General features: G+C 37.1%; 1 non-coding gene across 1 annotated transcript; it reads left to right on the top strand.

Annotated features, from left to right (window-relative positions):
* Positions 1-232: 232 nt before the first annotated feature.
* On the top strand, positions 233-339 carry LOC141715695 (small nucleolar RNA R71). Its single transcript, XR_012572447.1, has one exon. It is a non-coding gene; the product is annotated as a small nucleolar RNA R71 (small nucleolar RNA).
* The last annotated feature ends 22,651 nt before the right edge of the window (positions 340-22,990 follow it).

Genomic DNA, 22,990 nt, shown 5'->3' with positions numbered 1-22,990 from the left:
GAGCTGGGCTGCAATAGCGGTGGCTGCATCAACTTCCAGAATACCTGCTATCTTGCCTGATGTCATCCTCTGAGTTGGGTTTTGATGCTCATTTGCAGCCATCGTCTCAATAAGATTGTACGCCTCAGTATAGCTTTTAGCCCATAAGGCGCCTCCCGTTGCTGCATCGAGCATGGGCCGAGATTGAGCCCCCAAACCATTATAAAAACCAGTGATTACCATCCAATCCGGCATTCCATGATGTGGACATTTTCTCAACATTTCCTTGTAGCGTTCCCAAGCCTCGCACATAGATTCTGTAGGTTGCTGCGCAAACTGAGTAAGAGCACTCCTCATAGCAGCAGTCTTTGCCATTGGATAAAACTTCACCAGAAACTTTTGCGCAAGATCTTGCCACGTAGTGATTGACCCAGCTGGTTCAGAATGTAACCAGTCTTTAGCCTTATCCCTCAGTGAGAATGGGAAAAGCCTCAACTTGATAGCCTCATCAGTCACGCCATTATACTTAAAATTGCTGCAGATCTCGACAAAATTCCTTATGTGCATGTTGGGGTCTTCAGTAGCCGCTCCTCCAAAAGAAACAGAATTCTGCACCATCTGAATAGTGCCCGGCTTGATTTCAAAGGTGTTAGCTTGAATAGCCGGATGAAGGATGCTTGACTGAATGTCATCAATTTCAGGCCGAGAAAAATCCATAAGAGCTGGATCAGCTTGAACAATATGATCTCCCATATTTACTGGTTCTTTCTGCTCAGTTCCTGAATCCGAATCCTCAAAATCTAACTTCTCCGGTGTATCAAGAACTTCGTCTTTCTCCTCAGCTGTATCTAAGGTCCTCTTGCGAGCACGAGAACGAGTTTGCATAAACGCACTAAAGTACCTGAAACACAACCGAAAAGAGTAATTAACTACTATGTCCTAATCACTGAGTCCTAATGACCAATGATGGTAAGTACATAAACTAAACAAATACGCCGAGTCCCCGGCAGCGGCGCCAAAAACTTGTTAGGGCGAAATCACGCACTAATATTCACGTAAGTATACGCGTTCACAAGTAATATAGAATACTTTCTAGTTCATTCCCTCAGAGACTCAGACTAAGTTATTATCTAATTTAACTCACTCACCAATGTATGATTACTTCTCAATGTTAAGATAATAACACTTAAAATTGTTGATTAAATATTAACTATAATTAACTACTTAATTAACCACTTAACTAACACTGCAATTTATCAATAATAAAACACTCATGAGATCACAACTTCATTATTACTTCCTTCTATAGCCATAGTTATTACCTTTAGCATGTGACAGTGATGATATTAATCGAATAACACGAAACTGATAAAAGCCAACTTTCATTGTACTAATACCATTCTACCAAACATCCACAATTAAGATAGAAATTGAATAGTCATCAATTATGTTGAGTTCCTATATGTCTACAGAAATTGACAACACAACGATTTAAGCACAAGTTACTCCTTTTGATTACATAGGGCAAATAAAACTGTTAGAGTTACCCACTAATCATGCACAACGTACATGAACCTATGCTAGCATGGCAAGTTCTAAACCTCAAGATCCACTGTCGCTTCACAAGAGATTAACACCCTATCTTATATGTTCGCGACGCACATAAGACGAATACGCACAACCAATACTAGATATCATGCAATCATCACACACTAAAGTATTAAACAATTAACTAAAGAATTCCATAATAAATCCATTGTAACCCCATGATCACGATTAGCCCATAATAGAACTTATCGCCATCATGGGTTCATATGAAATCATGATAAACAAACACAAGAAAATAACAACTAAACTAATTATATTAAAACAGAGTACGTCACAAGAGTAAATAAGTCAAAGCAAGAAAACTAGCATCCAACGTTACAACGAAACAAGATTCACAAGAATATATGCTTCCTCTTCGTTGCTGTGTGCTAAATCGGTCTTCTTCCTTATCTCCTTCGCTTCTTGCAAAACACAATCTAAAACATAATCCCCTTTTAATACCCTGTGAAAAACGTCTCAAATCTACTTATATATAGTCCCATAAAACTCAGATTACATAGAAGTTGGAAGCCAAACAGAAGTAGAAGTCTAAAATAATATATTATTTTCCCCGACCCTGCGCGGCCGCTCAGCATTTCTGCGCGGGCGCGCAAGGCTGCTGCGCGGCCGCTCAGCATAGCTGCGCGGGCGCGCAGGACCCTACTGGAAAATTTCCAGGTTTGCTCCGTTTCTTCGCCGTAATCTGCCCGTTCTTTTCCTCTCGCAATGGTGAACACATGCCAAGGCTTATTCTTGATGATTCCTCCTCCGAAATGCAACTAATATCCTGAAATGCATAAACACTAGAAAAACGCATCAAATACACAAAATACTTGATTTCAAGACACCAATTTAAGCCATTTTAAGACGTTCTAAGTGATATAAAATGCCACTTATCAGCATGGATGCCCTAAAAAGGCCTGACCGGAATTTGGTCAAGCTATGCTCCTAAACCTGGGCTCTGCTCCCTGATCAAAGACTGGTTCACCGCTCGGTGAACATGGTAAGGGATCGGGGAGGATGCACCTGAAAGAACAGATGGAGGAACAAGTGGTCTCAAGGTGGAGGAACTGTGACCAGATCCTGGAGGGAAATCCCTAACAGCCGACACTGACCTTCGTACCCAACGAGGACGGGCACTAGGTCCTGACACACTTCCTGGTGCAACTAGAGGAACGAGTGGAGGAGGCATGGGAGTCTCCTCAGCTAAGACATCCAAAGTCCGCTCAGTGTCTGAATCATCTAAATCTGACTGATTCCCCCGAGAAGGAGAACTAGAGATCACTATGGGCCACTAACATCCATATCAATATACAAGGAAGATACAACAAGGTTAAGGAAAGCCTATTAAAGTATTAATAGATGCTAGGGTAACGCCGTTGGAACCGTCGAATGACTCTTAGGGTTGCTCCTCTAAATGAGTTGTTGACTCACACATTAAGACACACTTCCAACACCATTCTGACTCAATCCTTTACCTAAATTAGGGACTTGAACCTGTAGCTCTGATACCAACTGTGACGGCCTCAACCCCGGGGTCAGGGGATGACGTCACCAAAATATAATAAACTACAACATAAACTACTAAATAAACTTTATTATAACACACGACCCAAACCAGGAGCCGATGCAGGTTCAAGTATTATTTAGGTTTCAAAACAACACTAACTTATTCAAGATCCGACATCCTAACTTATTACAGCAACTCATCAGACATCAGGGTCTGATACAAACTACCTCAAAGGAGCCGGGACCGGAGGGGGCTGACACTCTACGCTGACCTGGTCTTCTAGACATCTGTAATAAATAAGTACAAAATAAGCTACAAGGGTGAGTAATCCATTGCTCAACAGTACCTCTATATTAATAATCAGTAAAAAAGGATATATAAAAACAGTATAGGAACATATTTCAAAACTAGTTTACGAAAAATCCGTAAAATAGGTATAAACTAGATATCAAAACTAGCATGCTCTATAAAATAATATCATTTATAGTGTTCCGTGTCAAAATACCAGGAATCCAATTTTAGCATGCTATTTCCTTTCCAAAACAACTGTCCATTGCTGGACCCATAAATCATCTGTCCCGTTACGGGGACCATAAACCATTTGTTCCGTTACGGGAACCATTAAACCAAAGTCAGATATAAAAGTGGATGAATTTTAGGGACAGCTGATCAGTCTATCCCACCACAAATTGTTCTGGAACTCATAGACTAGCTAGGTCTCTGTTATGCTGGACTAAGCGGCCTACCAGTGCGCGCATCCGACTTAGCCTCTTACGCAACCATGCTAGGTCGTTACCTAATAACGGGCCTCTTAAGCCACTGACCATCCAATATCTGATTCATGTTTATCTAGTTTTCAAAATCAATTACACCTATCTCTTTTTAAACGATTACAACACACGTTCAAAACTCCTTTTTAATTTTAATCATAATCTAGAGATTGGAATTTTCAGAAGTTACTTTTTCCCCAAAACATCAGTTAATAAACAGATTTAAATACGTGGAATATTTAACTTAAAACATTCTGTTCCAGTACATAATTTAAATCAATAACTATTCATATATACTGAACTGTAAAAGATTAGTTCATGGGTACTTGCCTTGCGAAGCTTTGTACTAACACTGGCTTGACTCTACTTGACTTCAACTACGGGGTCCTTCGACTCGAACCTACGAAATCGAAACAACCTAGGTTAAACGACCGATTATGCTTGACTTTTCTTCACTAAACTAATTACCCAACGATACAATTCCCGACTCGTATGCATTCAAATAATAATAATATACACGCAATAATAGTGCACATAGCAACCAGGGTTCAATTGTATTAAACGAGATATATACACTCGATTCGTAATTAAACGTAATTTTTAGAAAAATTTGGACAGCGACTCCTCTGTTTATAGACCTACCCGTCGAAACATCAATCGACGTCAATTCCCAACAAATCAATTCGAACTGCCACATAAAAAAATTTATAGTCCCGAAAATAATTTATACGAGTTATTTATTTATTTAAAATATTTAGGACTCAAAACAGGGTCATCACCGTCTACCGTGCGCTCGTAAAAGAATTCATCGCACACGGCGGCAACACTTATTGGTGCCCGAAAATATCCGGGTGTCCAAATAAATTTCACAGATTAAAATTTATCGCTCGCTTAATTTATAAATTAATATCACGAATTTTAATCAACAATTTCCTGTAGCAAAAAAGGAAATTAAAATTAAAAATTAAAAATTATAACAGTTCAGACCAACTACACACACAGGCCCAACAAAAGCCCAACACAAAAATCGAACAGCCAGGCCCAAATTACAGGCCCAACTGCAAATAGAACCAGCCCAAACCAACAACCGGAGAAAACAGGAGCAAAAACACGGCGCCACACGCGGCCGTCGCCGCAGCACACACACACACATCACAACTCACACACAGGCACACACATATACACACAGATATACATATACATATATTTACCGAACATAACTACACCACCGCCACCACGCCGGAAACCGGTGGCAACGGCGGTAAAACAGGAAGAACACGGCAACAAAATAGGAAAAATGGGCGACGAGAGTAATTACCGGAAAAAGGGAGTAGCAAGGCCAGAGAAACGAGGGAAGGGAGAGAGAACAGAGAGGTAAAGAGAGAGATCAGAGAATCGAGAGAGAGAGTGTAGAGAGGTGAGAGACAATCGAAGGAGGAGGAGGTGAGAAGAAGAAAGGAAAAGAAAATACACTGCCACAATATTTGCTGCAAGGCCGCGTGTCCAAAATTAAGGACACGTGGTCATTTTAATTGGATTGGACTGAATTATACTCCGAGTTATAAAATTAACAATACATATCGCCTGTGATAAATTAATCAGAAAATATATAAAATAGTCTTGAATAATCACAAATAATTTTGGAGTTACTAAAATAAAATTTCCATAATTTTTAAAGCATTTTACAAACACACATAAATCCGCATTTAACAAATAACGAAACAATGTGCGAATAAAATAAATCCCTAAAATTACCAAAATAATTTTAAAATTCTCAGAATATTATGAACTTAATAAAATATGAGTTTCATGATTTTTGAAGATTCCTGAAATTAAATATGGATTTTTATAATTAAACAAAATTAGAAAATCATTCAGGAATAAATAATTAACAGAATATTGATTTGTAAGTTTTATAAAATCCCAAAAATAATCATTAAAATTATAAAATCATAAAAACAATTTTAAAGACAACCCAAATAATTTTTGAAAATAAGATTGTCATAAAATCACTTTTTAAAAGTGAAATAAAAATAAAATGGTGCAACAGTTAATCATAAAAACACACCACGCAATCCAACAATCGTATATAAACAATAATAAGTCAGATACAGGGACCATAATTAATACAAATTTTTTATTTGCTTATTTACGCAATAATTACATATTTAAATATCACAAAAATGTATGAGTCGTTATAAATATCTTCCAGAACATCCATGTTTTCATTACCAAATCAGGAAAGAAAAGTGGATAACTATTGTTATCTTTTGGAGGCCATATGTATTGACCTCAATTTGAATAAGGATGCTATTGTGAAATTAGGTATAGACTATCGAGGTGGGAATGATTGAATAAGATAATATATCAAGGATATATGACTTGATATATCCATAGAAGGATGCATGTACCTTTTTAAAGGTCGAATTAAGGATAGAACCTCGATAACTTGAGATAAATCCTAGGGGAATGCATAAAGGTTGGCATTTCGCCCTTAATAGAGATACCATGAGTTTTGACAATATGAATTGGAAAAGGATTAAGGTAACAACAACCTTTACAGATCAGTGGAGAAATTTTGCAGAAGTACATAGACAATGGTTCTAGTATTAGTAAATGGTATTTTGATATACCCTGTATCTAGGGAATACAGGAGGAACAATTCAAGTTAGAGGTTTTACAAGGAGAACGGTAATATTCAAAGTTCTCAAGAATAGAAATTTTGATAAAGGAAATATGACGTAATTATAATAATGCCAGGTGGGGCACGTGTTACGAACGGACTAAATGAACCTTTGAGCTTCATGTCTCCTAATAAAGACATATGGTGAATAATGGTATTAACCTGCTACCGTTGCTTTCATTGAAACTCTTCTGCAATTTTATCTGCTTCATGTCATATGTACATCAAGTTCAGGAGTGTTCTTCATAAATCATGAACGGTGATCATGTTGCCTCCTTAGAAGAATTGGATATGATAGCTATGGACTTTGTATGGTTAGATATTAAGATTTCATGGAAAATGAATGACTGTAGTAGGTCCGTGGTGGACTATAGTAATGCATCAACGATTCTTTGAATAATGAGCCGATTACAACCGTGAGAGTTGTATTGTAATGGATGTTGAGAATGAGTACCACTAATCGGGTTGTGGTGATGTATAAGTTATCATTGATAGACTAATTAAGTCGATTATCTACCTATTGAATATTTATTCAATAAAGAGTAGTATTACTATACGAAGAAGGTTGCGGTATAGCAATGGATTCTAGTAACTACGATGTCTAGAATGAAATCCGAGATTCTATTTTTGCTGTCGAGGGAGTTTCAACGGTGATTGTTTTTAAGCTCGAGAAAGAGCATGGGTCCGTAGAATGATGGATGGAATATGGAAAGATTTAGGAACATAAATTTTGATTCTATAATACTTTATGTTGAGATATATACATATCAATGTTTTGTTCTCCTGTTATAAACCTCTATAGTTTAGGGGTAGACTCCAGGCCAGATGTTTTGTGGCAATATTTTTATATAATTCTATTTAAATTTTTCGTTTTATGTTCTTTTCATTTTCGTGTAAACTGAGAAGAACAACCCTTCCAGAAGGGGAGGTATTGCCGAATGACTATTTATCTGTGTGATAGAAGCATAGTAGGATACCACATGTTGTTAGATTGCTTGTCAAGTACTAAAGGTTGGCCACCTTCTGTACTAACTATGCAATAGAACAAGTGTTCATGATCATAGTGATCTCTCAATAAATTCTTTACTTCTATATGATTGATCAAACTTTGGAAGATGGAAGCAGCTAGAGATGAAGTGGTATTAGTACGGTGGTATTCCGAATCTAACGCGTTCGTGATACTAAGGTTGGCGCGGTTATTAAAAGGTTATAGAATGCTAACGAGCAAAAGTGTAACCAGCATAATATTAGGTACGGAAGGTAGTATCGATTACGAACTAGAAAATAGTAGGTATTGAGAAGCAAAAGCTATAACTCTAGAAACTATGATGAGAGTCTGTGCAATAGACTTGAAAGAATTTTGGAATGATCACTTATCGCGGATTGAGTTTTATTATGATAATAGATCGTATGTCAGTATCGAGATGTCGCCTTATGAGATCCTTGAGGGAAGACAATGTCGATCTCCCTTATATTAGGATGAAGTTGTAGAGCGCAAGATGCTCGGACCAGCCGTGGTCCAGAGGACCAAGGATATAATAGATCTAATCAGAGGACGGCTGGTAGTAGCCCAAGATGGCATAAGAAGTATGCTGATTTGACAACGAAAGGACAAAGAGTATGAAATACGGGACCTAGTGTTGTTAAAGGTATCCCCTTGGAAAGCCTTGGAAAGGATTGATGAGGTTCAGAAAGAAAGGAAAGCTAAGTCCACGATTTGTTGGACCCTCGGATATATTAAGACGTATTGGGAAGTTATCAAATGAACTAGCCCTAGCCCCGAACTTGCAACAATTTCGCAGTAAGTTCCAAGTATCAATGTTAAGGAAGTATGAACCATAGGCGATACACATAGGGGAATATGAACACGTAAACCTTCGACCAGACTTAACCTATGTGGAGCAACCGGTGAGGGTTATGAATCAAAAAGGAGCAAGTGCTTAGGAAGATGGTTATCAAACTAGTCAGAGTTTGGTGGTAGAACCACAATGTGGGAAAAATTGAATTGAGTTAGAAAGTGTGATGCTAGAAAAGTATCCCTATTCATTTTCTATCAGATTACGGGACAGAATCCTTTTAAAGAGGGGAGACTGTAATAACCCCAATTTTTGGAATTTTTGAAACCATGATGAATAGTAACTTTTGCTGATGATGTTGATTAAAGAAAATTATCAGACCACGCTATATAGGAGTACTGTTATGGAGATTCTAAGATCGTATTAGTATTCCATAAAGTATATAAGTGTATGTAAAGATCGTCAGAATCCAAATTCGAACACTTTGATTTTTCCCCAAAATCCACCAGATACCGACAGAATTGAGTATAAGATAACATGATTAAAAGGATTTTAATTCAAGGATTATAAGAGAGGATCATAAAAGGAATATAAAATATTGAGAAAGGTTAGGGGAACCCAAGTAATAAGATCCGCGGATATGATCCCTCAACCGACGAACGAGAACGAAAGTTAAGCGAACCGTATAACAGATAAGCGGTCATTAACCAAGTAATTAAGGGTTAATCAAAGAGGTTAGTGGATGATGATGTCATCACACCACACAGGGAAGACAAGTGTAAAAAGATGACACAAGCTTGATGATATAAGCATGACAAAGGGATGTTGTTTTGTTGGTTGATTTTGGATCATGGAAAAGTAACCATGGTAAAAAGTTAAATCAATTACTAAGACAAAAAAGGAGCAACCAAGCAAACACATTCTTCTCTCCCCCCCATCTCTTTGCTCTCGGCTTTTAGAAGAAAAACAAGGAGAAAAATTTCAAAACCCAAGCTCCACTCAATCATAATTCAAGAGGTTTGTTTCCTTGGATTCCGTATTTCATAACTTAGATGAGTCATAAGTTTGAGCTCAAGATTCCATATTTATCTAAGCTAATCAATTCATCAAATTTCTTGATGAATAGTGTTTTCAAGAAACTAACTTTGTGTTTTCTTCAAGTTCCAAGCTTAGTAGAGATAGTTAGTGGTTATTTAAGGCTTCCTAAGTGATTCTCCACTCTCCAAGGAAGGTATAACTTCTCAAACCCTTAGTCTTAATTTTTGTTGGTTTGGATTTCATAATGTTTAGATGATGGGTTAGTGTAATGGGTGTGTAAACATGTTTAGATCTTTGTTTAGTAAGTGGTTTTGTTGATTTTGGAGTTAGGAGTCATACTTGTTAGATTTGAAGTTCTTGGTCACATTTTGACTTGGTTTAGATGAATATGTTGAGATCTTGAGTTATGGTTGAATGATCTTGTATTGTAGTTAAATGATGGTGGAATGGTGTGGTTTGATATTGAATTGAATTGGTAAAATTTGGGAATCGCTAAGTTATAGCCGTCATAATGCCCAATTTTCCTTAGACTGTTCTGTGCATGACTTTTGCACCCGAACACTCACTTCCATGAACTGACCATTATCATTTTTAGAAAGTTTATGATTCAAGCTTCATTTTGATATGTCATTCGCTTAGATCCGATTTACGGTTTAGGAGAAACGACCATTTTAAGTTACGGTGTTTCGCGAACGAGCCTTTACCCCTCGCCTAACTTTGAAACCTTGTTTAAGGCCCTTAATAGACTAATTGGATTACGAAACAATTATTTAAGGTGTATTAGGAAGTTGGTAAAGTACTTGCGAAATATTTTCCTTAAAATTCATAACAGTTAATTATATAAAAATGGTGGAGCCGAGGTTACTCGAGCAACTTATGTGAATCGTTAAGCGCAGAAGCGAACGTTAGGGTCCATTTGGTTAAAGTCTAGTTTCTTAAGAGACCATGGTTTAATTCCGACTTATGTTGTTGTTTATAGATTATCGGACCCACTCTAAGCTTAAGTCTACCCCGGAACGCCCAGACAAGTTTTCTACCCGTTATACTATTGTTGTGATGTAATATATTGATGCATTACCTTGAGATAAGTGCATGGTTATTATTAGCAAAGTCTTGCGATATATTGGAGCATGTGATATGATATTTATATGCATGCCTGTTTCGTAATCTTGATATTCTATTATCAATTCAAATGCTTATAAGTTGCATAATACCTATGCTAGAGATAAGCAGTAGTTGCGTATACCCTTAGTATAGGGGACCCAAAGGTGAACATTTTTCTAAACCGGGAGTCGATGTTCCCGAGTATAATATATATATATTTATATATATATAATTTTCTATAACTACTAATCGGATAAGGTATATTCGATAGTTTTGAATAATAATCAAACTTATTTTTGATTATTCAAATAAAGATCGTACTTTCATATAAGTATATCTTTGGTTATTCATTATTCATTTTAAGTACGAGTTTTAAAACTCCTACTTCAATTATTTTTATAAAGATTATCCTTATGGGAATATTATTTAAATAATAATATTCAGATATTTTCTAATATATCGGGATTGATTTATTTTATTAAATCATCATTACTCTAAACATTCTTTAAAATATTTTCGAGTCTTCAAAATGATTTTAAAAGTTAGAGCGGATCCCAAAACTCATTGTTATATTTAAGATCTTCCTTTCGAAGGAGATTTAAATACTCGCTCAAAACCTGAGGGATCCGGCTCTGTAGTGTATTTTATATTCGCAACGAGGTTGCTGTCTTGATAAAAGAATTTTGAGTCGGCATAAGAAACATGGGCTCAGTGGGCGTCCATGAAAGTGTAAGTGGCTCAGTGGGAGTCCATCAATGCGTAAGTGGCTGAGTGGCAGTCCAGCATAGGTCATAATACGGCCAGGGTGTTGACCAGTGGGGAATTCATCCATATACTAGTCGAAAAGGTTGCTTATTGGTATCTTTGCCTGATTAGCAAGATATCAGGTTTATGCCAAAATTCTCATCTTTCCAAATTCATTGGATATGACAACTCTGTTTATACTTGTCATGTCAGAGGTTTTCAGGAAATGTATGAGATATATATATAGGTGTATATATATCGGGACTTATTGAAGTATCTCGTAACTTCATTTCTTTTGAATGATATTTCAAAGATTGAATTTATTCAAGTCTTATCTCGTAGTCTCATCTATATGATGAACTTTTGAAACTGATTATACCTTGAACGGTGGTAGTTCAAGTAGTATTCGAAAAAGATATAAGTATATTGGAGTATCTTGTAACTTCATCTTTTTAACTTATATCTAGTAAATGATTATCTTATGTATGACAAAGATTTTCAGAAAAACGTTGAGACAAGGTTAGATATATGAGGTCACCTTGCAACGATATGTTTATACAGTTATAAACTGGAACTCTGTGTATATTATGCATGGAAGAGGATTTCCAAAATTTCGAAAAGTATATATACATATATACTGAATATTTTCCGACTTGGTCGCGTTAAGATATTAAACTTGGTTCATATCTGCTTGACCATGACTTTCATGAGTATTATGATGAGAATGCTCATATATTGTTAATCATTATACATATTATTTTGGTGGGCTTGTTGCTCACCCTTGCTTTCTTCTTTCATCACTCAACAACAGATAGAAAAAATGAACAGGACTAAGCTCCCAATTCGCAAGTGGATAGGAAATGTTCTGCAGTTTCCGGTAGGCGTGGATGACGCTGTAGCTGAGGTAGGAACTACCAATAGGCTAGGCTTTTAACTTTTAATGTATCAGACTTATGCATATTTATGAATTGTAATAATGGCAAAGAAATGTAAATTTATTCAGAAACCCTTTTGAGGTATAATGACTTATAATTGTGGAATAAAATGACTTGTGTTATTTTTGGATATTCATCTCTGAGACTATAACTTGTGGTGTATGTGTATATTGTGGGGTCACAGTACGCAGTAGTTGGTTGATTATTAAGATTAAGTATTATTATGGGAAATGGAACTCGTGAAAACCCGGATCTCCGACCCCGGAATTGGGGGTGTTATAATTGCTTAACAAGAAACTTTATTCCTCTGAATCATTTCATTGATCATTGTTTAACCTCAGTAATTGTTTATACAACTTGCTGATCTAGTTAGCTCACTCTTGTGATCCATTTTATGTTCTTTTCCAGTTAAGAAGGAAACTGTTGGTTGCGAGGATCCCCATACCAGTGTTCGAGCTAAGATTCCAGGTTGAGTGATGGAACGAGCTAGCAAAAGATTTTTGCTTTAGTTTTGAGTTTTTTAAGTTTGTAAGAATATTTTACTGTCAGTTGTAAGTTAAACTATTTGGGATATGGTATTATGTAATATAAGTTAAGGTTGTGGTTTATACGTTAACCTGTTGTGATTCGTGGATGTGTAGTGTAGGGTCATTGCAAATATTATTTCATATACAGGTTTATATTGTGTGTGTGTGTTAAATAAGTGTCTGTAGACGCGTAAAGTAGTTTTGATCCCCAAATCTCTGACCCGAATTTGGAGGCATCACAGGTTTGATATCAGAGCTACAGGTTATAAGTCACTGAAACAAGCTTAGATGGTCGGGTTTGGGTGGAGGGTTAGGATTAGAGATGAGCGATAGAAAGATAGGACGTCGATAGGTTGAGTGCGACTTTATAGTAGGTTTTTGGTATGATTCTTGTTGTGATTAGAAAATCTCATCTTGTGGTGTTGATTTTCAGATAGCAGCGATGGCATATCTTACTATCCATGTACCATCTAATCATTCAGAGCCTTCTGTTCTTGGACCACCATCCCCACCTAGATCTGATCCACACCCTGTTCTTCCCCCAGTGTTAGTTATATTACCTCATGTTGTGAAGGCTACACCTTTTCGAGCTATTCCACCACCCCCTGATGTGCGACCACCTATTCGAGGACCCCCACCTGCTGATTCTGGTTCTACCAGACATTCAGTTGTGAGCGCATCTTTTCAGTTTACCCCACGCCCTATTTCATACCATCAGTTTGAGGCCTACCTTATGGAGCGACAGATGCTGCGAGGACAGATTCGAGATTAACAACATATTGTGAGTACCAGAGATACTGAGAGAGGTGAGCGAAATCTTAGAGAGAGGATTCATCTGTTCCGGAGGGTAGCTTCTACCAGGTTATATGGAGCCACTGGTGATCATGCCACCCTTGATTATCTTGTGGAGTGGGCGAGCTGGGTTCCAGAGGAGCTTGCGAGGCTTGGAGGACCAGAGTTTTCTTGGAGTTAGATTTCAGTGTTGTTATGACAGATGTGATATGTATTTTAGTGGTGTAGTGTATTATCAGCAGATTTTATTCTAGACTTGCTGACTAGTGGGTATGCCTGTTGTACTTTTGTTTTTGCTAAAGCGTTTCACACTTGTATAACCAACTTTGACATATGTATCAGTACCTTTTCATTTCTAGCATTGTCATTTACATTACTGCACCTATTTTTTCTTACTCTGTTTACTGCACCAGCTATAAACTCTTGTGATAACATATACCCCTTTTCCTTGATTGTTTACATTCTGTAAAGAAGCATTCAATTTACTTAGTGAATGATTAAAATTGTTTTCAATAAGAAATACTTCGGTTTTATAAAAACTTTTTGTAAAAAAGATTTGATTTAAAGACTAAATAAGTTGTTTGATTCTTTACAGAAGATGCCTCCCAGAAGAAAGACCGTTCTACCACCCAGAATGAAGAAACCAACAACAACTAAGAGAAAATCAGCCGGAATACAAATCCAGGTCCCATAGACCCAACTGTGGCCCAAATTCTTCAAATCTTGGCCCATCAAACAATTAACCTGATTTAACAACATCAGAGATATGCCAATCCTCAGGTAACTTTTAAGATGTTTCAAGCGGTGAATCCATCGGAGTTCAAGGGTTATTTAGATCCAATTGAAGCAAAAGTTTGGTTGAAAGAAATAGAGAAGTCATTTGTTCTACTCAAGGTGAAAGAGGAACAAATGATGGATTTTGCAAGTTATTATCTGAAGAGTGAATCTACCTATTGGTGGGAGACTGTTAAGACATTCGAAGGTACGGATGTTATTACATGGGATAGATTCAAGGAGTTGTTGTTAGGAAAAAAGCATGCGCTAAATAATTCACGCAAGTATACGCGTTCGCAAGTAATATAGAATGATTTCTAGTTCATTCCCACAGAGACTCTGATTAATTATATTTAATTAACTCTTACTCACCAATGTATGATTATTCTTCAATGCCAAGACAATAACAATCAAGATTGGTTAACAAATATTAACTATGAGAATTAAACACTTGAATTAACAATATTAACACACACATGAGATCCTAACTTCATTACTACTTCATTCAATAGTTATTGTTATTAACCTTAGAATGTAATAGTGATGATATTAATCAAACAACACGAAACTGATAATCGCCAATTTCATTGTACGAATACCATTCTACGAAGCATCCACAATTTAGATAGAAGTTGAATATGCATCAATTATGTTGAGACCTTATATGTCTACAGAATTTGACAACATAACGATTTAAGTACAAGTTATTCATGATGATTACACAGGGCAAGTAAAACGGTTAGATTTACCCACTAATCATGCATACAACACATGAACCTATGCTAGCATGGCAAGTTCTAAATCTCAAGATCCACTGTCGCTTCACAAGAGATTAACAGGCTATCTTACATGTTCACGACGCATATAAGATGAATAAGCACAACCTATACTAGATATCATACAATCACCACATACTAAGGTATTAAATAATTAACTAAAGAATTCCATAGTAAATCAGCTAGAATCCCATGATCATAATTAGCCTATAATAGAACTCATTGCCACCATGGGTTCATATGAAAGCATGATAATAACACAACGATATAAGGCTAAAAATACTTAATAAATAATGAAGTACGTCACAAGAGTATTAAGGTTCAAAGCATAAAGAAAACTAGCATCCACTGTTACGAAGAATTAAAAGAATTAGAAGATAAACTAATGTTTCCTCTTCTTCTTTGTTGCGTGCTAAAACGGTCTTCTCAATCTTCTTGCCTTCACTCTGGTTGAAGAAAATGTCTTCCCATAAGGTTTATATAAGACTCCAGGAGTACCGCGTCAAGAGAAGCCTAAAAAGAATTAAAAATAAATAAAACTAGAATCTGAAATTCCGCACGCACGCGGCCGCGTGCTTCCTCCACGAGGTAGCGTGCTGGCGCGCGGTCGCGTTCTCCTAGCGTGTGGTCGCATGCTACCCTTCTGGAAAATTCTTCATTTTGCTCCTGTTTGTGCTGATTTCTTTGCTCATCACCCCTAGACTGATTCCAAGCACTTCCTTAAGCTTTATTTGATGAAAACCACCTATCTAAGCAAGTTATACCCTAAAATGCAAAAATACTAGAAAATGTGTCAAATACACAAAATACTTGAGTCCAAGACACCAATTCAAGCTATTATGAGACACTCTAAGTGGTATAAAATGCCACTTATCACACCCCCAAACTTGAATCGATGCTTGTCCTCAAGCATCACAGACTCAAACTCAGAATAAAACATGCATGAATGCAAATATATGAATACAACGATCCCCTCGTGATGACTAAACCAACCAACACATGATATATCAACAAATGCAATTAGGCGACTAATGATCAATCAAATCACGTAAGCTAACACACAACTAGAAACGTGGTGTGTGCGAATGCTTAACAAATATGCTCCAAAACTAGATCAATCATCATAACTTAATTATCCTCAAGGCAATCACATGCTTATATGAAGAATATATTCTTGACACAAAATGACTTATAACATTACAAGATTATTGGAGTTTATTACGGATTCATGCTTTTATTCAACACATAAAACAAATGCTTATTTGATCGTGCAATGAGTGAGGTCCACAAAAGACTTATGCAATGGTACCCATTTAGCGAGCGTTAGGTCAACGGATCCCAGACTATAAAAGCCTTAGGTCACTAGGCACAAAGTCCCCTAAGAACTTAATAACTCGGATACCAAAGAGCCCACTCGTGATCAACTATGCCTTAAACCATATTTTTTTTCTTTCTTTTTTTCTTCTTTTTTTCACAAATATTTTTTTTCAATTTCTGAGCAAGTGCGTTCCACTCCATCTTGCTCAACCCTAGACTACTCGTATACAATACGAGCCGGCTACTAGCCAACTGATGCCTAGCCACAACTAGCAATGAATTCCAATTTTTTATCTCCAATTTTTATCTTTTCATGTCTTTTATCATTAAGAGGCTATCATGCATTCTAAATATAAGCAATAGATTAACCTCAAAAAGCATCAAACCATGACAACGATCTAGTCCTTAAGCATACTCTGAGACTTAGTGAAATTACAAGTATTTCTAGCATGCATATCAAACTAACAAGATTCAACATCACTCTAACGCTATCACTACACTCGCATCAATATCACATATTAATCGGTAAAACAACACAAAGGGATCATGGTATATGCATGAGCTATATGACATGATAAATAAAGTTATAAATAAAAAAACTATATGGAAAAAATATGCAACTATATGACCTAAACTATCATGAATATGCAACTACATGACACACACACAAATATGTTCCTTAACTACTACCCCCAAACTTAAAATCTTCACTGTCCCCAGGGAAGGTAATAGAAAGGAACACAGGGTATACCTACTCAGATGAATCATCATCACCCTCAGAGGGTGGAGCGTCAGGAGGTGGATTAGGAGAATCCTCACCAAAAATGGGCCACTGAATGTTAGCTCAAAGGCCTCTAAATGCAGTCCCAAGTGCCTGGGTGAGCTCCTGCGCAAACCGATTTCACGACTCATACATCGCATCCATCCTCCTCAAAAGCCTCCTGTACTGGACATCAGCCAATCCCGAACCATATCCTCTCTGGGCTCTCGAAGAGCCTGCCTCTCCCTGAGCCTGACTGAGCCTAGCCATGGTAGCACCAGCTGCTGGAACTCCTCCTGGAAGGTGATACCCCGAACCATGTAGCTCGGGCTTTCCACCCGTCCACTCCTGCATCGCATTCAAAGTCGATGAATGAATAGGAGCGGCCGGCATCTGCAGCTGCTCATAAGAAGGCCACTGGACTCCAACTATCTTGCAAAGCTTCGTGATAATAGAGGCATACGGGATAGAGTATTGCGATTTTCCCCTCAAAAACTTCAAAATCCCTTGGTAGATGTACTCACCAAGGTCCACATAGTCATCATTCAAAATCCCCCATAAAAACCGCGCCCTCTCCACAGTAACCTCATGTGCATGCGAAGAAGGAAGAATATTAGCACATATAAACGCATTCCAAGCACGAGAATACCTGTTCATCGCGGCAGCAGGGAAAGTATGTTAATAGTTGGATCCCTTTTTGAACGTCCACACTGTGCCCGGCTGATAGAGAGTAGCAACAATCAAGTCTGAATCAAAGTCCTTAGGGGCCTTTGAATTCCAGTGCTCCTCATGTGGTTCCCTTGATCGCTGTCGAATCACAAGGTGAATTACCTCGGGCTGATAATCAACAGTAAGCCCACGAACAACAGAAAACCCATTCTTATCGGCCTTGGCGTTCATATAGAACTCACGAACAATACTCATCGGAACCGCCTCAGGTGACACGTAGAATGTAATCCATCCCTTCCCAGCAATCATCGGTAGCAACTCACCATCCCTCCCTGATGGCAAGAACCCCCTCTCCCTCATAATAGGCTTAGTCAGAAGCTTGGTGTACTCTTCTTCAGCAGCCCTATCAAACAATCGGAGCCTCGCAACAGTATTCCACGAAGAATCAGTAGCAGTCGGATTGGTCCTGCTGCTACCCACAATTCGTGATCTCTTTGGGGCCATGAGAACTGAGAATAAGAGTTGGAGAGTTTGTGTTTGGTGTGTAGAAGAGATTTTTAGAGTTGAAAGTGTGTGGGATGTGTATGGAGAGGTTGTATGTATTTATAAGGCAAGATTAGGGTTATAATTTGATTAGAAGTAGGGATTGTGGCTAAGTAGGGGAAGGAATCGTGGGTTAATAGGTGATATAGCTTCTGGAACACTCTTGATAAAAACTTGAATTTTTTGTGAATTTTTTTTACATTAAAAATGATTTTTCAAAAGTCAGGGTCGCACGCGGTCGCGTGATACCAGCACGCAGTCGCCTGCTGGCACGCGGTTGCGTGCTAGGCAACTGGAAAAAAAATCTGAAACTTTTTTTGGATTTTTTTTGGGTTTTTGGATAAAGTACTATATTCTAAGGTGTCCTATGGTCTCATATCTTGGTTTGCCTCCCAAGAAGCGCTTCTTTTACGTCATTAGCTTGACGTGGAGTTATGCGATCAAGTTGACAATAAAACGGCACTAACCACTTCACGGTTTGTCGTATCCCCATAATAGTGCTTCAATCTTTGACCATTTACTTTGAATGCTTGGCCTGGATCATTCTCAAAAATCTCCACCGCTCCATGTGGAAACACAGTTTTGACGATAAATGGTCCAGACCACCTTGATTTTAACTTTCCAGGAAAAAGTCAGAGACGAGAGTTGAATAGAAGAACTTGTTGCCCCGACATGAATGACTTACGCGATAGCTTCTTGTCATGCCACCTTTTTACCTTTTCCTTGTACATTTTGTTGTTTTCGTACGCTTGAAGTCGAAATTCATCAAGTTCATTTAACTGAAGCATTCGCTTCTTCCCAGCTGCATCTAGATCAAGGTTTAACTTCTTCAATGCCCAATAAGCCTTATGCTCAAGCTCCGCAGGTAAATGACATCCCTTACCATAGACAAGTTGAAACGGGGACATCCCAAGTGGAGTCTTGTATGCTGTTTTATAAGCCCAAACAGCTTCATCGAGCTTCAAAGACCAATCTTTCCTTGATAGACAAACGACTTTCTCTAGAATGCGCTTGATCTCTCTATTAGACACTTCAGCTTAACCATTAGTTTGTGGATGATAGGCAGTAGCAATGCGATGATTCACATTGTAGCGTTGCATCATAGAAGTGAACTTACGATTGCAGAAATGCGACCCTTCGTCACTTATGATAACTCGTGGCATTCCAAACCTTGTGAATATCTGCTTATGAAGAAAACTCAACACTACCTTTGCATCATTAGTCGGTAGAGCTTTAACTTCTACCCATTTCGAGACATAATCGACTGCCAGCAAGATGTACTGATTATTGCAGGATGAGATAAATGGTCCCATGAAATCGATTCCTTAAACATCGAAGACCTCAACTTCAAGTAGCACATTTAAAGGCATCTCATCCTTTCTTGAAAGATTCCCAACTCTTTGGCAACGATCACACCTTAAAACGAACTAATGTACATCCTTAAACAATGTAGGCTAGAAAAAACCTGCTTGAAGAATACGAGTTGCTGTCTTTTCACCACCATAATTGTACTAACCCCAATTTTTGGAATTCTTGAAACACGGATGAATAGTAACTTTTGTTGATGATGCTGATTAAGGAAAATTATCAGACCACGCTATATAGGAGTATTGTTGTGGAAATTATAAGATCGTATTAGTATTCCATAAAGTAAATGAGTGTATGTAAATATCGTCAGAATCCAAATTCGAACACTTTGATTTTTCCCGAAAACCCACCAGATACAGAAAGAATTGAATATAAGGTAACATGATAAAAAGGATTTAAATTCAAGGATTAAAAGAAAGGATCATATAAGGAATATAATATATTGAGAAAGGTTTAGGGGAACCCAAGTAATAAGATCCCGGATCTGATCCCTCAAACGATTAGCAAGAACGATCGATAAACGAGTCATAAACAATTAAATGACAAGTAATGCAAGAGAGATTAGTGCAAGGATTAAGGATGATAACCAAGCAATTAAGCAAGGATTAGCAAAAGAAGATGCGTCCACCACCAAGTGATTACAAGTGGCAAAAGATGAAGTCGCCAAGATGATGTGATGCTTAGTCATACTCCACTCACTTTAATCAACCAACAAATCATCAAAATATCCCCTTTCACTTCATTTTCCACCACAAACACATTCAACAAATAAAAAACTCCCCCAAGAACATCTAGCTCTCGGCTTTCTTCACTTTTCAAGAAGAAAAATTTTAAAAATCAAGATTCTAGCTTTGTTAAATTGCAAGGTAATTACCCAAGGTCCCTTATGATTAGATAAGCATATCCTAGGAGTTTAAGCTTCTATTTATTCATGAATCTCTTCCAATAAATCAAGGAAGAAGATGATGAATAGTGTTTTCAAGATTTCTAACTTTATTTTCTTTGATTTCCTTTAAGATCCAAGCATTCCTAAGCTATCTCAAGACTTCTTAAGGTTTCCTAGCTACTCTAATCACTTCAAGGAAGGTATAACCCCTCCAAACCCTAACTTTACTTTGAGTATTAGGTTTGGTTTTGTTTGTTATAGTTCATGAGAGTATGATTCCTGTATGTTTAGAGTTTGGTTGGAATTGTAATGATTTTGGGTTATAAATCTTGGTTGTTGGTTGATGAACCCTAAGTATAGCTAGTAGCTCTTGTTTGTGATTTAATAAATTGGAAACATCATGAGGTTATGGACTGAGTTAGTAAGGTTTAGATGAAGTTTGGTGGTATTGGTGGGTATGGGTTTATTTGTGGTTGATTGGAGTAGTTTAAACTTTGGTAATTGCGTAGATATAGTCGTCGTATGCCTAATTTACCTTAGACTGTTTTTGTTCTTAACTTCAGGACCCGCGAAATCACTGCAAGATTCTGAACATTGCCATGTTTAGATAGTTCATGTTACAAGCTTCGTTTTGAAATGTGGTTCGCTTGAATCCGATGTACTGTTTAGGAGAAACGACCGTTTTAAGTAACGGCATTTCACGAACGAACCATTACCCCTCGCCTTACTTTAAAACTTTGGTTAAGGCCCTTAAATGACTAATTGGAGTATGAAAAAATTATGTAAAGTGGATTAGGCAGTTGTTAGACTACTCGCGAAAGAATCGCCTTAAATTTCTTAATGGTTAATTTATTAAAAATGGTGGAGCTGAGGGTACTCGAACGACTTATGTGATTCGTTAAGCGTAGAAGTGACCATAAGCGAACGTTAGGGTTCAATTGGTTAAAGTCTAGTTTCTTAAGCGACCGTGGTTTAATTCTGACTTACGTTGTTGTTCATAGGTTATCGGATCCACTCTAAGCTTAAGTCTATCCGAGAACACTCAGGCAAGTTTTCTACCTGTTATACTGTTGTTGTGATGTAAATATATGTATATGCATTATCTTGTGATAAGTGCATGATTGTTATTAGCAAATTTTGCGATATATTGGAGCGTGCTGATATGGTATATATGCATGTCTTTTTCGTAATCTTGATATCTAATTGTTGATTCAAATGCTTATAAGTTGCATAATACCTATGCTAGAGATAAGCAGTAGTTGCGTATACCCTTAGTATAGGGGACCCAAAGGTGAACATTTTCTAAACCGGGAGTCTATGTTCCCGAGTATAATATATATATATATATTTATATATATTAATTGATATAGTTTTCAAAATTATTAATCGAATAAGGTTTATTCGATAACTTTATTTTATCTAATGAATATTATTTTGAATATTCATTCGAGGACTTATGACTCCGCTTATTTTATTAAATAATATTCTTTATTTTATTATAAAATAATGTTTCAATAATCAAACTTATTTTCAATTATTCAAATAAAGATTGTACTTTCGTATAAGTATATCTTTGGTTATTTATTATTCATTTCAAGTATGAGTTGTAAAACTTCTACTTCAATTATTTTTATAAAGATTATCCTTTATGGGAATATTATTTAAGTAATAATATTCATATATTTTCTCCAACATATCGGGACTGATTTATTTTATTAAATCAGCGTTACTTTAAACATTCATTAAAATGTTTTTGAATCTTCAAAATGATTTTTAAAAGTTAGAGCGGATCCCAAAACTCATTTTTAAATTTAAGATCTTCCTTTCGAAGGGGATTTAAATACTCACTCAAAACCTGAGGGATCCAGCTCTGTGGTGTATTTTATATTCGCAACGAGGTTGCTGTTTTGAGAAAACATTTTGATTACTTGCCCATCGTTCGGGAAGTAAGTCCATCTATTTGAGTCGGAAAAAGCAACATGGGCTCAGTGGGCGTCCATGAAAGTGTAAGTGGCTCAGTGGGAGTCCATCAATGCGTAAGTGGCTGAGTGGCAGTCCAGCATAGGTCCTAATGAGGCCAGGGTGATGACCAGTGGGGAATTCGTCCATCTACTAGTAGAAAAGGTTACTTATTGGTATCTTTGCCTGATCAGCAAGATATCAGGTTTATGCCAAGGTTTTCTTCTTTCCAAATTCATTGAATATTATAACTCTGTTTATACTTTTCATAACAGAGGTTTCCAAGGAAAGTATGCGATATATATATAGGTGTATATATATATCGGGACTTAATAAAGTATCTCGTAACTTCATTTCTTTTGAATGATATTTCAAAGATTGAATCTATTCAAATCTTATCTTGTAGTCTCATCTATGTGATGAACTTTTGAAACTGATTATACCTTGAATGGTGGTAGTTCAAGTAGTATTCA

Source organism: Apium graveolens, chromosome 3 (genome assembly GCF_009905375.1).
Source record: "Apium graveolens cultivar Ventura chromosome 3, ASM990537v1, whole genome shotgun sequence".
Classification (NCBI taxonomy): domain Eukaryota; kingdom Viridiplantae; phylum Streptophyta; class Magnoliopsida; order Apiales; family Apiaceae; genus Apium; species Apium graveolens.
Note: the sequence above shows the minus strand (reverse complement) of the source record. Positions and strands in the feature narration are given on the sequence as shown.